Source organism: Monodon monoceros, unplaced genomic scaffold (assembly GCF_005190385.1).
Source record: "Monodon monoceros isolate NGI ecotype Baffin Bay Population unplaced genomic scaffold, NGI_Narwhal_1 Super_Scaffold_1, whole genome shotgun sequence".
Classification (NCBI taxonomy): Eukaryota; Metazoa; Chordata; class Mammalia; order Artiodactyla; family Monodontidae; genus Monodon; species Monodon monoceros.
In genome coordinates, this window is record NW_021703765.1 from 29,043,332 (window position 1) to 29,056,484 (window position 13,153).

Genomic DNA, 13,153 nt, shown 5'->3' on the forward strand with positions numbered 1-13,153 from the left:
TAAGCCAAACACATAAAAGATTATTTAGCAGTGAAAACCATCCTTGATATAGGTAAATATTCAAGAAGTATTTATTTATGTGTCTATTCACAGGCACTCTGCTTGGAGCTGGCAGTACAGCGGTAGGCAAAATTGATGTAGTCCCTGCCTTCTGGGAGTTTAGAGTCTGGTTAGGAGACCAACATGAAATAAAGAAACAGAGAAATAAGTATATAGAAGTGAGCTTATTTTCTTCCGTCTAATCTCTCTGGAAGAAAGGATCGTAATACCCTTGTAAACTCCAGAGGAAGAAACTTTACTTTGAATCTCATATGTTAGCATCACAGGGTTTGAATAAATGGATAATATAATAAAGGATTTTAAACACATGTTCTTTCTTATTTTATTCTTTCTGACAGAGTTTTGAAAAGAATCTTGCTCCAGAAGAATGTATTTCCGCCTTGGATCTTTTTTAACAAACTCCAAGAATACAACGAAGAACTTGGGCTGATTATTGACTTAACATATGCTCGCCGCTATTATAAGCTAGAGATAAATGGAACCCGTAATTGAAAATGACCTTCTTTCTGATACTGTAATAATTCATAGTAGTTCAGTAATTATCATCTTATGCTAAGGTGAATCCTGGCCTTCTTTCATGGGTTCAAAAAGGGAAGCTAGTCGTTTCCTTAAATACACATTTGTAATTGCTGTTTCATAATGAGATTAAAGATATGAATTGCACTATTGTATTTGGCAATAGGCTCTAGATATGCTTAAGAAGTGCTATAAGCTTCCATGTTCTATATTTTAAAAATGAAGTAAACTTTTAGTAAGAATAGTAGTAGCCTAAAAGGAAAGAAATGTATGTCCATTATGTCTTTAGCACTTTTTTAAGCAGTTGCCTGAGCATGTTTAAGCATCGGGGTAAAAGACAATTGTTCTCTAAGTTTTATGCTTTCTTTTCCTAATACCTTCTGATATAGTACAGAAACCCATATATTCTCTTGGCCCATGTAGGGCATACCAGTGCAAAAGAATTATCCTTCTTCTGACCTGTTCCATAGCTTTGGGAGACAGTAACACCTAATGTTTGTTAATATTTGTATAGCAGTTTGCCATTTATAAGGTTCTTTCGTATCCATTGACTTAGTTAATCTTCACAAGAGTCCTTTGCTGTTGAAGTGGAAGTAGTACTGATACCTGATATTGAGTGCTTACTCTGCAGTAAGCTCAGAGGATAGACAACTACAATTACGAATTTTACGGATGAAACTGAGTCTCGGACAAGGAAGAATTGAAATTTCAACTCAGTTATTCCTCTTTTTTTATTGTGGTAAAATATACATAAATCATATTTATTTTAACCATTTATAAATATGCAGTTCAGTGGCATTAAATACAGCCACAGTGTTGTGTAACTGTCACCACTGTCTATAACCAAAACGTTTTCATCATCCTCAACAAAAACTCTGTAACCATCAAAAAGTAACAACCTCATTATCCCTCCCACCGGCCCTTAGAAACCTCTATTCTATTTTGTCTTTATGAATTTGCCTATTCTAGGTACCTCGTGTAAGTGGAATCTACAATATTTATCCTTCTATGTCCGGCTTATTTCACTAAAACTAGTGTTTTCAAGGTCCATCCATGTTATAGCATGTAACAAAATACCATTCCTTTTTTGGCTTAATAAATCTCACTGTGTGTATATACCATATTTTGTTATTCATCAGTTGATTGACACTTGGGTTGTTTCCACCTTGTAGCTATTGTGAATCATGCTGCTATGATCATTGGTGTACAAATATTTGCTCAAATACCTGCTTTCAGTTCTTTGAGATGTGCAGTGCAGGTAGTAGCAGAGTTGTTGGATCATACGGTAGCTCTACGTTTAACCTTTGAGAAAGTGCCAAACTGTTTTCTATAGTGTCGTCTTGTTTTTAAACAATTATCACAAATTTTAAACATATACAAAAGTATACAAAATACTGTGAGTGTTCCTTGTATACCCATGAACTCATCCAGCTTTAATATTTACCAACTGATGGCTGTCATGTTTTATCTGTACCCCCACCTGTTTCACCCCATTCCATATTATCTTGAAGCAGCTCCGAGACAACATGTAATTACACCTATACATTTTTTTAATTAATTAATTAATTATTATTATTTATTTTTTGGCTGTGTTGGGTCTTCGTTTCTGTGCGAGGGCTTTCTCTAGTTGCGGCAAGCGGGAGCCAGTCTTCATCGCGGTGCATGGGCCTCTCACTATCGCGGCCTCTCATGTTGTGGAGCACAGGCTCCAGACGCACAGGCTCAGTAGTTGTGGCTCAGGGACCTAGTTGCTCCGCAGCATGTGGGATCTTCCCAGACCAGGTCTCGAACCTGTGTCCCCTGCATTGGCAGGCAGATTCTCAACCACTGCACCACCAGGGAAGCCCCAGCTATATATTTTTGGTATGTATATTTAAAATCTAGGACTTTTATTCCTTAATATCATATTTTAATAGTAAATACCCAGTGACTGCTCAAATTGGCAGTTGTCTCCTAAATGTCATAAAAAATTGTTTTTAAGAATTTTGAGTTAGATCCAAATAAGGTCCACACTTTGCTGTTGATTGTTAGGTCTCTGAAGTCTTCTTTAATCTCTAAGCTCTCCCTCCATGTCTCTCTCACTTTTTTTTTTTCCTCCTTGACCTTTATTTTTAAACAAACCAGGTAATTTGTCCCATCTAGATTTTGATGATTATATTCACCTCTCTAAGTGAAGTGGCACAGGAATACTGGCCTTGCCTGTCGTTGCCAGGATTAACTGAATAGTTCATTAGCTGCCCTGGTGCTCAGGTGTTGAGTACATGGTGATTTACATACCAGGCCCTATTCGTGGGCCTCCTGATGCAGCAGTTCCCTTGGCTCTGCCCCTGTCGTCAGCTGCCCCTAGGATAACTCTGAGCCCTAGCTACCTCTCTCGTAGATTTCCCAATCCCCCCACTATAATCACACCTGAATAAGGCAACTCAAACCTTTCAGAGGTGTGTCCTGAACCTCTTGTTTTCTTAAATACCTATCTGGTGGCTGTGAGACTTAAGGCCAGCCTCCCCAAAAGACCTTTTCTATTTCTCCTAGTAAACCTAGAGTCACCTTCTGTCATCTTCAACTCTACTCAAATTTGGTTCTTTCAACCCTGACCTCTGACCCTGCTTTTCACTTCTGCCATTTCATCCTCACTCCTGCTTCCTTTCATAAATCCATAAATGTCTTTTGGCCTTCCTAGCCCTGGGCCAAGTTCCTTTCTCTTTCCTCAGTTTTTACCCCTTTCCTTCATTCTCCCATCCAACTTTCAGTCCTTCCTTTCTCATGCAGACTTTGATTCCAACCCCATCAAAAAAAAAAAAAAAAAAAACACACACCACAGTTAGCAGAATCTCAAAATTCAAAAGTTTTATTACTCACCTATTCTATTACATTTATTCAGTTTTATTGTTTGAATATACATCAAAATAAATAGAGAAATTTATACCTATCTTATCTATACATGGAAGAACAGCTGGTACCCAAGGTGGCACCAACAATCCTAGTAGCTGTTACTTTAAAAATCCGTAGTAGTCAGCAATTTCCATTTCTTTTTCCCTCTCAATGAAAAATTGCAGTTTCCCCAAAGAGGTGTATTTGGCAGCATTCTCACGTTGTTGTTGGGCCCGCCTATTCATGGCCTCCCACTCTGGCCTCTGCTCTTGTTCGATGGGCTTTGACATTACTGCCTCAGGAACATTGCGTTCCCTCCGTGGAACTGGTTGCTTGCTGAAGTCTTGGAGTAGAAATGCGGTTTGGAGCTTGGCTGGGGACTGGCGCTTAGTCACAGCAGGGGAAACAAGCTTCCGCTGGAGAGAAGTGCAAGATGAAGTTTTGTAGGGTGCAGGCCTAGGAGCAACAGACTGAGAGACACTAGGCTGGGTATGGTCGGTCCAACCCGGTTAGGTTGGGTTGGTCACAGTTGGCTGAGCTGGTTTGGCAGGACCTGGCAAAGAGGCAGGAGCTGGCTGGGAAGAACTGAATGCAGCAGGTTGAGCTGAGTTAGTAGAAGCAGGGTGGGCACGGTCAGCAACAGCACGCTGATGTGAGGCCAGAGACTGTGGCCTCCGAGGAGCAGGTCGAGCTTGGGGCTTGTCCCAGGCAGAGAAAGGCAGAGGTATCAACTTGACCTTCCCAGGAGGCAGCAGCTCATACTGGGGTGGAGATGGACACTCTCTTTCAGCACTGCTGTCTGGTTTCTGGGCTTCGACTTGAGTTTTCTCAGGACCCTTACCCTCACGTGGGGTATTCTGCCATGGCTGGATAGCTGGGGGTGGCTGGGGGTCTTTAGGTTTGCTTGAATTTCCCAAGACCTGACAGGAGGAGAGCCCAGTTCTCTTATCATTCTTCTTCCCCAGTGCATGAAAAACCTTCACACACTCCAGCATGCGCATGCCTATGGAGGTTCGAGGCTTTTTAAAGCTCTCTTGGATAAGCTCAGTTTGGTGTTCCTTTCGCTTCGTCTGGGGAATTGTTGGCTTCTCTTCTGCCTTGACTTTGTTCCCGGGCTGCTTATTCTCTTCAGCCTTCTTTCTTCCTCTGGTCCTTTTGGTCTTTTCCTTCCCGTGGCTCGTCGTTTTGCTGATCTTTCTGGATGCAACTTTCTGAGGTTTGCCTTTAGAATCCTTGGCCATGTTCACAGGAGCCCTGTCACTGACTGCAGCATTGCATAGAACCACTTCTCCCCCTAACAGGCACTCGATTCTTTGGCTGGATTTTGGCCTTGGGAGCACCACTGATAGGCCCAGAGGCTTTATGTTTGTTCTTCCTGGGTTGATCAAAGGGCACCTTTATGACACTTGGCTTTTCCTGCACCTGATTCACCTTGATGGCTCTGTTGTCTTTGGCTTTGATCACGTTGGGACCTTTGGATTGATCAAGATGTTTCAAAGAATTAAAGAGCTGGGGAAGGTGAATATCCTCCGCCAATGTAGTAATGTCTGCAAAACCACTGCTAGATTCCATCCCATTTTCAGGTGTCCCTAGGTCCTCAAGACTCAGGCTGTTCTTTCCAAGATCAGCATTTTCAGAACCAGGCTTCTCCTCTTGGCTGAGGGGATCAGTGCAGGCCAGGAGCTGGTGAGTATCAGGGATTTCTTGAAAACTTGTTTCTGTGATGGGTTGAGCAGACACAGGGTAGTACATTCCAGAGGTGGAAGCTGGTGGTTGGATATTTGTGGGCTGAACCTTCCTCAGTACCATTACCATTTCTGGTTTCACAGAGGCCCTACTTCATGTGTATGACACAGAGCCATAGGATTGCAGGCAGTAGCCAAGTTCTCCATACAGTAAAGACCCCAATGTGCCTTGGTTATAGTAATATACCTGGCTTCCTTCCTGGTAGGGAACTGACAGGCTGTGTCCCTGATTTGGAATTTGAGATGGTGTTCCCTGAGCAAGCCTGGCAGAAAGTGATGGATATAGAGGGACCATGTTATTGGGGTCTGCAGTTTTATCATACTGGGCTGCCATAAACATGGAGCAAACAGCTGTGTGCAGGTCAGTGACTGCCAGAGTAAAGTCTCCGAGTGAAGAAGAATTCTTTTCAGTGCTTCCTGTGATGTCCCAGTCAAGAACACCTGGATAGGAAGCAGCTGAAGTGGAGATATGGCTCTGGTCAGTGACTCCAGATAACAGAGTTGTGCTAGACTGTTGGTGAAGGTAGGCACTACACATGAGTGTCCGGAAGGAGGTACCAGTAGCTGATGCCGAACTGACGGCAGGAGCAGAGACTCTGGAGAAGTTGCAGACACTTCCTGTTAGGGAAGTTGCATTGCTCACCACAGGAAGAGAGTGCTGCAGAGAATTTAGAGTTCCAAGTAGAGATGGATTTTGGAAATTTTCTGTAAGAACAAGAAGGTAATGAAAAAATCAGGGAGATTGACAATTCTCACTATGCTTGAGGAGCAGCATTATCTTAAGATTCTTGCTATCAGGACACCTCTAACATCAATACTTACTGAGAAACCAAAATCAGACCGTTATGATGGTTGTAAGGACTGAGCAGTTTTACACTCTTCTGTATTAACTGCCTGTGCTCCCATGTTGGGCACAGATGGGCAGAAGACCCAAGTGGTATTGTTCAGACATTGTTCTCTAGGCTGGAAGCAACTTTCTCCATGTCCTATCTTTCCCTTCAGCCTGCACTAGTATTGACTTCTATGCTGTTTCCTAGACTGGAAGCATTTTAGAACTAGGAGGTCCTTAGAGAACTTCTATTTTCACAGTCTCATTTCATGAGGAAGGAAACTGAGGCTCAGAGAGGTCGGGTTGACTTGTTCAAGTTCTCTCATTATGTTAGTATCCTTACCAGGTTTCAGAACCTAAGTATCCTGACTTCCTTGGCAGGATGCTACTCTGAGCATGATACTGCCAGAAAGCAGGAGAAATAAGACTTATACTATAGGCAGTTTTTTTGTCCGATAGAAAACAGTACGGCTATTACCATTGTAATCTTCAGTGTCTCACTTTGCTTGTGCAGTTCCCACGCTATTACCTAGAGTTCACATATAGCTCAGTCCACCTGGTAAATTTAAAGAGTCATTTTTACCCTCTTCAAGCCTGGTTTCTCATCCTACCTCAAAATGATTACCCGAAAGTGAATTTCTTAAGTGCTTTTGGAAAGAAAAAAGTTATCTGATTATTTCAGATTACTCATCTGTAAAGTGGTTATAACACCACCACCAATAATAATAGCAGTAATAATTAATACATGAATAAACTGATATATTGTGTATGATTTATGTGCAGGAAGATACAATAAGTTCTAGAAAGACAAAGAAAAATCATGAAAAACATATTACATAACGAAAACGAAATACATAGTTATGAAAACTGGGGTATGTGGCAAGTATCAAAGCATAATGAGTTTACTAACAAATGACATTCTGTACCATACGTGCAATGTTATGAAAGTGAATTTTGCCCACTGTATTTTAGTGAATACTATTAACCAAAAAACACGATAGAAGGTGATTTTGAATGAATTCCTAGCCAATACATACAGACAGAGAAGATATATCAGTAAAAATGCATAAAAAGCAACAAAATTCAATCAATGTGAATGTATAGGTAGCCACAATATATGCAGACAAGTATTTCAGTGAAAACTAGTACAAAGCAGACAGCAAAATAATAAGTGTAAAAGAATTTCAATATTGTGCTCATTCATATTTTTACCCAGCAAGTAACAGGTATTAAGCCTGGTAGAAATATATGTTTCAAAGAATAGAAATATATAATAAGCAGAAAGGAAGCTTAAAAAGCATCAAGAAGGTTTTTGTATTTATCCTGGAGCTTAGATTATAATCATCTTCAACATCCAAGAAGATGACATCCCAAAACCTAAAAACACCATCATCAGTAGAATCCAATTAAAAGAGATTTTCAAATGTAAGAACATCAAAAGGACTCCACAATATTGTTCTAAATAAATGTGGAATTTTTTTTTTTTTTTGCCGTGCCGCGTGGCCCTGGCAGTGAAAGCACTGAGTCCTAACCACTAGACCGCCAGCGAATTCCCTCAATGTGGAATTAGAGATGTGGGGCTTGACTTTTTCTTCTTAGGTAGCTAAGATCTAAAAACGAACGATGGCTGTTGATCAATGTGCTCTCTGTGTTAGGAAGGAAAGAACTGTAAAGATGAAAAGCAATCTTGCCTTAGAAGCTACATATCACACAAAGGTAACAGTCCTTCTGATTCAATTTCGAAGATATCATTTAAAATGTTTAATTGGTAAAACGTTTACATAGTTTAAACATTAGAAAGAATAAAACATTGAAAAGCAGACCCCTAGATAACCACTTTGGTTTCTTGTATATAGGAAGCATCATTTCTAGGACATATTTCTAAAATGTTTATATTCAAAACTGTCAAGTGCCAACTGTATTCAGAGAGGCAATAAAAGAAAAAAAAAAAACTGAGTATGACTTTTCTGGTAAGCTGCCTTTCCTGGTGATATCCTCTTCTGTCCTTACTTTCCTCTTAGTCTGTGAAAATAAGGATTTGCTACAATGAACTTTGTTTTGCCCTGCTCTGAGCAGAATTCACTCTATGCTGTTTCTGCTTTAATTTAAAATCTTTGGTTCCCATCAACGTTCCATTGCAAACTACGTTTTTCTTGAGAGCTCCTCTATGCTTTCCCTCTTCAATCTTATATTGTTTCCTATCTCTTGGTTCCTGTTGGCCTGTGCTGATGAAAACAGTCCTAAACTTCCTTCCGTTTGACTCTGTGCCTCCCTATATAGCCCAGTACTCTCCATCCTCTCTCCCTATTTTCTCCTTTCAACTAGTCGAAATATTAGTGGAGGGAGACCATTAGAGATGAAACATCTTGGTATATATTGCTAGTTTTCTATGTCACCTGGCTTTTCTGTCTTTCTGTTGAAACACTCTTGAGAAGTCTCTGATTTCATTTTCTACATGGGTACCCTTTAAGGCTCAATATTAGAAAAGAAAGGGATCAGAGTGGTCAACCAATGTATTATCCTAATGTAACAGATATGGAAAAAATCAGGCTTTCTGAGAGAGTCAATGATTTGTCCAAAGTCACACAGTTAGTAAATGCCAAAATCAAAACTGAAATTAAGTCCCCAGAGTTCTAGTTCAATACTTTCCCTCATTATCCCATGCTATTTTGAATCTACTAGTAAATTTAGGGGCAAAATAAATCTAATGAAAAATTTAAAAAAGTTTCTTTTCTTACCTGACATGGTCAGAGAAGAAGAAGCATCAACTGCAGATACAAGGGATGAGGAGACAACACCAGAGCATGTCTGAGTGGCTGCAGCTGAACGGCGCATGTGTCCAGTACAAAGGTCACTGGTTACTGCTCATTGGTCACTTATATGATATAGGCGAATGATGTCACAAAGCAGGCAGTTTCAAGGTATGAGATAGCCAATACGGAGGTCCGATCCCAAACAGGAAGGTGGGGTTGGGTGGACAGAGTGTAGGAGAGCTAAAACAACACCTAAATTTCTGAGCTCTGGGGAGGGAACCCTAGAAGACAGGTTTACCTCCCCCAGGCTCTTACATTAGGGAAATCATTGCAACATTTCTTACAGACATTCATTAATATAATTTACTAACAGTTACCTATATCCTACACAGTATTATATTTTATGTATCATATACTTAGAGCTATATATATCTTATTTAATTAATATCCTTAGGAAGGCAAGAGCCATCTAGTTTGAACTATTACAGTTGTTCTGAAATCATATCTAATTATTGAACTTTTAGCAGCTTTTAAGGAGCAAAAGTAAGGATTAAGAAGCTCTTTTTGTAACTTGGTTAAAGTGTAGGGTGAAGTTCGTTGAGTGTACCTTGTGGAGAGTGTTGTGGTCCAAGGTTCTTCTCTTTTAATTTCATCTCCTTCACTCCTACCTTCCTTGGGCTGGGCCAGACGGGGCCAGGTTGGACTTGTGACTTACATTTCTCTTCTGCTTTCTTTTTTTTTTTTTTCCCATCATGGGCAATGTTTCTAGGACAAGCCTTGACCTTGCATTCTTACCCTCATGGATGTTACTTCCTGTCAACTTCAAGCAGCAGGAGTCTTCTTTTCAGTGCTTGATGCTTCACAAAATACACTCTGCCCGTTGGACGCAAATACCAGAGAGCTAGGAGACAGAGCTGGTTGCAAACATTTCTTCTTCCAGCCTTTGGTTACAGTTGTTTTCCCCATAATTTGCTACCTCTAGTTCCTTGGGCCACACAGGTATCCTGCCATCCAGCTCTTTTATATGTGAGAGACATTCTGAATACTGTCCCTTTTTGTTTGCACAGAAGTATATACAGTGTGGCAGTTACTGTAATCTCCTCCTCCCCCTTGCAAACAGCCACTCTGGAATCTTGGACCTCTAGGATTCTCTGTCTTGCATGCTTGGGTGCAAGGCCAAGCAAAATGAAGAGGAGAATAATTAGAGAAGGAAGAGGACATTTCGTGGAGGACTGGGAGCAGATAAGGTGAAAGGGCACAGGAGAAAAGAGATTCATGTAGATTTTTTGGTTTCTGTGGAAAACAAGTTGACACACTTTGGCCTCATTTTGTATTACCAGAACAGGCAGTCATAGATATAAGTAGCTCGATAGTGCAGCAACTGCCATGAATTCTGTACACTAAAGGGAACAGTCTTACATATATTTCTCATTTTGTTTTATGTCATATTACCTTATTAATAACATTCACTGGTATGTTTGTAGAATACAGATTATTTTAAATGCTCTGGTTTTGTCTACATGGTTATTTCCTTGTCATATTTTTAAGGACTGCAACATTGTAAGACATATTACATGTTTTTCTCTTGACAATTGTTTATCTCGAAGCATCATGAACTAACTTGACCTGTTGGATTTTGTGGAGAAACTTTAAAAAGGGTCTGTGAAAAAGGCATTGCAGCGAGTCGCATTATGCACCCAAGCATAAGGAGCAGATATCTGCCATCAGCCCAACTTGGCCTGGGTGACCTCTGTTTTAGTTCCCGTGGTTAGTGCTTTGCTCCCTAACCACTCTTGTGACTGTGATAATGTGAGTAAAGGCTGAGTTGCTAATGATTTATGTGTGAGGTAAGCTGGTTTGAGGGAGGAAATCTATGAATCTAGTCATTTTCCTTGGTGGTGAGCTTTCAGGGAGGGGTGCAAAGATTGACCTTTCTGGGGATTTTCTAGTACCAGGAAGATATCCCATAGATGGGACCTCCAAAGACACACATTTAATTTTTAGGCCTGTTTTTCCTATTATGAGATACGAGTTTTTTCACTGATGGGGATGATGCTTATCTGAGAAGAAATTGTGAAAGGTGTTGTAGTATAGAGATGTGGCTTAAGATTTTAAGTGTTTTTCAAGGTTTTTCCCCTAAGCTTCCTACTTCAGATGGCCTACTTACATGATACTAGTATGTGATGTGAGGCTAACAACTTACTAAATACCTGCAAGCCAGATCAGTGTCTCTTTTCTCTATATTTCCATGGAAATCAAGGGACCCATAGCCACTGCAGGTTAGGGTGGGTGGTGTGAGATTGGGGGGAGTGTGGTAAGACACATTTTGGTATCAGTAAAATGTTTACATATTAAAATATTCAGTTCCAACATTCAATTCTATTTAGTTAGGCAAACCGTTAGTTAGGCTTTTCCTGGTTCCGAGCCTATGTAACTTAGTTTCCCTCCCTGGTTCCAGCCATTTAACTTTAGCTTGCAGGCCCAGCATCATCTTAACCTCTAAAAGAATCTTACATGTAGGAGGAAGAAACTAAAGAGCTCTATTTCAACACTTAGGAACATGAGGCCCTACCCTGACCTAAACCTTTATTCTTACAGTTAGGGTATTGTCTTGTCCCGTATACCCACTTCCTGCATTTTGAACCTATCAGGTTAACTGAGACAGGTCTTGGTGTAACATCCCCAGTTCATCTATCCCTGAGGCTGTCCTTAATTCCTCCCATTGTCATACTTTGATTTAATTAAATACTGGAATCCCTCAAACCCTTGCATGGTACCTGAGGCCCTATGGGATACTGGTAGATTTTGTTAGTGTCAAATACTTAGCTGTCTGATTCTCCAAATATCCCTTGCTCCTATATTTTCCATCCCAGCATACTACATACCCATTAAGGCATTATTTCATCTCATGTTGGACCCACTCCCATCCAGAGGCCTACTCTTCGCTAGTTCCCATACTTTCTGGAAACCCCGTTATGGCCAGGTCTGGATTTTTTTGTGTTCCCACCCAAAGCCTGTATCTTTTAGCAAGCTGGAACTATAAGACCAACATAGATTTTCTAGTTTCTGATAGATTTATGTCACAATTTGTACATTGTCATATCTATAGATATTTGTATCATTTGTACTTTTTGGCCATTACATGCCTATTGGATATTTTTCATAAATTGCAAAAGAATATTTTATGACTTAGCACCAAATTGAATGTGCCTAATTTTAAGTTTGTGAACTAGGTTGTGCTAACTTGTATCTTTTCTTTATCCAAGTAGTAATTGACTACTATTGTCCCATTTGTAATTATGTGGAAGTTTTCAGAATTGTAGATAAATGCTTGTGGATTGAAACTCGGTTAGACTATTGACTGTCCCAGATACGTTAAAGCTACTGAACTTTTTACTCATTCATTCATTCATTCAATAATTCTGACCTTCCTGACTCAGTTTACCCAGCTCAAATGGTTGTGAAGAAGATTACTAACAGTGTATGTCAGATACTTTCAGAAATTAGAAACTGAAAAGTAAAACTAACAAAAAACATAGGTTATTATAAGTAACAATGGAATTTAGTATGCTATTATACCTTCAGACCTACTGTAGAACATGCTGTTCTTTGCTGTTCCACTTGTGGCAGGATTCATAGTTTTTCTAACAGGTACAGATCCCTATGCCTGATACTGTGAGGAAATGTTATACTTGAGCTCCACTCTTATCTCTCTCAGGCATATTTTGGTATTGTGTAAAATGTAAATCCATACTGTCAACCTCCAGCATGATACCAGGCACATAATAGAAACCCAATAAATGTTTCACTGTGAGTGGAGTATAAGTTGATAGAGTATTTTTGAAGGTTGATTAGGCAGATTAGATGGATTGAAAATCTTTCAATATTTTAAGTTTGCATCTCTTTCATTCCAGAATTTCTATGTCTAGAAATTTGTATATAGCTATACACATGTATAAAGAGGTTCACATTGCAGCCTATCTATAACAGAGGACAAAAACAAACAAACAAAACAAACAAACAAAATACCCCCAAACTGAAAACAACTAAAAGTCCGTCAATATTGGACTGGCCATGTAAAGTATGTAATGTGACGCAGCTATTAAAGAGGAATGGATGTATGCAAAAATTGACTGGCAAAATCACTATCCAAGACAGATTGTAGACTATGTATAGTATGCTGCTCTTGTATAAAATACAGGATCTCCATTACGTAGAAATACTTACATACAAGATACAACAAGTGTGAACGTAAGCACTTGGGAAATATCTGAAAGAACCACACAAGATACTGGGAGAGTGGGACAACTTTCCATGTCCCTTACGATTGGAGTTCTGAAGGGTGCACAAACGAACTAATGGACCTCTGCTACCATCTT

General features: G+C 39.9%; 1 pseudogene; it reads right to left on the reverse strand.

Moving 5' to 3' along the window:
* Nucleotides 1–3,566: 3,566 nt before the first annotated feature.
* LOC114892649 lies at nucleotides 3,567–8,856 on the reverse strand (annotated as a pseudogene).
* Between the last annotated feature and the right edge of the window lie 4,297 nt (nucleotides 8,857–13,153).